This window comes from Microcebus murinus, unplaced genomic scaffold, assembly GCF_040939455.1.
Source record: "Microcebus murinus isolate Inina unplaced genomic scaffold, M.murinus_Inina_mat1.0 scaf006_hap2_Mmur4.0, whole genome shotgun sequence".
Lineage (NCBI taxonomy): Eukaryota > Metazoa > Chordata > Mammalia > Primates > Cheirogaleidae > Microcebus > Microcebus murinus.
This window is the reverse complement of record NW_027438952.1, coordinates 174,219-176,865: the sequence shown is the minus strand read 5'-3', so window position 1 is coordinate 176,865 and position 2,647 is coordinate 174,219. Positions and strand designations below refer to the sequence as shown.

The 2,647-nt window shown below is 66.7% G+C and overlaps 1 non-coding gene across 1 annotated transcript; it reads left to right on the top strand.

Moving 5' to 3' along the window:
• Positions 1-2,289: 2,289 nt before the first annotated feature.
• On the top strand, positions 2,290-2,408 carry LOC142866438 (5S ribosomal RNA). The gene has a single exon (XR_012916419.1). It is a non-coding gene; the product is annotated as a 5S ribosomal RNA (ribosomal RNA).
• Positions 2,409-2,647: the final 239 nt, after the last annotated feature.

The following is a 2,647-nucleotide window of genomic DNA, read 5'->3' as shown; positions in this document are numbered from 1 at the left end:
GACCGGCTCCTCCCCGCCCGGCCGGTCACCGTCCTCTGCCCCTGCCTGACACGCTCCTTCCCGCCCGGCCTCTCACCGTCCTCGGCCCCTGCCTGACCGGCTCCTCCGTCGCCTGGGCCTTCCAAGGGCTTGGTGTGGATGCTGCTTCCAGGAAGCCCTCCAGAAACCCGGCAGCAGGGTGGCCGCAGCAGTCTCCAGCAGCCGTCCCTAAGTCGCGTGAGTGCGGGGGACGTGCCCCCGCTGTGCCGCGGGGGCCCAGCCTGGTGTCTTCCCTGAGGCCCTGCGGCTGCCGGCTGGGCTGCGGCTCCCCGCAAGGGGAGAGCCGCGGAGGTGGGGACCGCCTCCTGATGGGGACGTACACGCAGCTCTCCACGTCGGATTCCGGGGCTCTCTGTCCTGCCCGAAGGCCCAGCTGGCCTGCGGGTCCTTAGAGTGGCAAAAACCTCCGAAAACTGAGACTGAGGGTCCGGTGGGTGTCTGCACTTTTGTGCTGGGCACCCCAGGGAGGCCCGGGGGCTGGCTGGACAACGCGGTCTGCTCGGCCAGGGGGGGGGGTTGGAGGAGCAACTGATGCCCTTTGCACTTTGGGTAGCAAGAGTCTGAGGTGTCTCTGAGCCCTGTGCCCTGTGGGGGCGGGGCGGGGGGGAGGAGGAGGAGGAGGAGGAGGAGGAGGAGGAGGAGGTGGGAAGGGCCGGGGCCTGCAGTCCTGTTCCCGGGGTGGCACGGCAAGTGGCTTCTTCCACAGGCTGCTTGGCCTGGGCTCCCTGCACCTGGGCCTTTGGAGGACCGGCCCTGTGCTTGCCAACACTTCCTGCAGGGACCCAGAGCTGGGAGGTGGCATCTCTCAGCCCTGGGTCGGGCAGAGCCCCAGCGGGCCATGCCCACAACCTCTCTCAGCACCGGTCCCCCAGAAGGCTCCTTTGGGACCAGGATTCTCTTGCGGTGACTCTTTAAGGTCTGGCCCCTGGATGGAGGGGCACCAGGAGTAGAGGAGCAGGAAGGGGAAGGGGGTGGCCATGCGAGGGGACACTTTGAGGCCAAGTCCCAGCTTCAGCCTGATCCTCCTGGGAACCCCGCTCTGAGACAAGGAGCCGGGCTTCGCATTCCCACAGCAGCCAGTCGTGGGCTGAGGACACCTGGGGCGTTGGGAACTCCCTGGCTTCTCCTTGGTTTAACATCTAGAGCTGCTTGTGAATCGCGCCGCCACACACACCCGAGCGCAGGTGTCTTCCGCACAGACTGCGGGCCTCGCTCTTCTGAATGCCGCTGGCTCGCCACCCACCCACGGGTGAACCTGGTCAGGGTGCTTTCTCTCAGGGGCAGACTCTTTTCCGGGCGGGCTACCGGTGTCTCTGTTTGCTCGTTTCTTTCTTCCATTTCGGGAAAGTCTTCCTTGCTGGGTGTGGAAATCTCCTATGCCTTCCCTCGCCTATTCTGTCAGCTTTAAAATTCTCTTTCAGTTGCCACCCTCACAGATGGATTAGGAAACTCTTTCCGGTGCACTCATTAGTGAAATGACCTCCAGGAAGCTGGAATCCAATATCTAATGGCCGATTTTTAGCGAGTCCACACGCCAGGGTGGTCGGGGTCCAATGCAGCCCCGGCCAGGCCCAGGCCCCTTGGACTGGGCCACAGGAGGACACGGAGGAGGGTCCCGGCCCCCACGAAGCGGTGCCGGCAGTTCTCCACGGGCTTGGGCGTTTTCCAGAGGTAGGAGATGGAGGGGACTGATTTCTTCAGCACCCCCCAAACCACGCCACCCCACCCCACCCATGGGACACATCCCCAGAGAGAGACGCCCCATACACTGGCTGTGCCCCAGCCCTGGCCCGGGGGAATAGGCGGCAGCCCACCCACAGGGCGAGGGGGGGGCACAGCTGAAAGGGGTTGTGGGGGAGGGCGGCCCCTGGCTGGGGTCAAAGGGCGAGCGTCCCGCGCGTGCGCAGTCAGCGGCAGCGACGCGCTGGGGGTGGGCAGCGGGTAGGTGAAGGAGGCCGGGCGAGGAGACGAGGGGGGCTGGGAGGGCTCCACCTTGGCGAGTCCAGCCGTGGAGGCGCATCTTGTGTGAGTGTGAGTGTGTGTGTGTGTGTATAGAGAGACAGCCCCCCACCCCGCCCCGCCCCGCCCCGCCCCGCCCATCACCCCCGTCCCTGGGAGCCCGCGGGACCCGGCCGGCGAACTCAACCGGCCCGGCCCGGCCCGGCCCGGCGCGGGGCCTGGGGCGGGAGGCGGCGGCGGGGAAGCCCAGAGAGGCTCGGCTTCTCGAGCGGGGCAGGGGCGCCCTCCGCCGTCTAGGGCCACACCACCCTGAACGCCCCCGATCTCGTCTGGTCTCGGAAGCTAAGCAGGGTCGGGCCTGGTTAGTACTTGGATGGGAGACCGCCTGGGAATACCGGGTGCCACAGGCTGCTGCTTTTTTTTTTTTTTTTTTTCTTGCCTCTTGTTCTGTCCCCTTTCTGGGAGCGAGGCGGCGGCCCGGGGTGGGGGTCACCCCCACCCTCAGCGCCCGCGCGGTGCCTGGCGCCCCAGCCCGCACCGGGGGGCCTCCTCTTGTCCCAAGCCGCGACACCGCGGCCACGCGGCAGCATGCGTGGCATCTGGACTGTCAGGTCTCAGACCAAAGGTCTGCTCTGTGGGAACCGACACG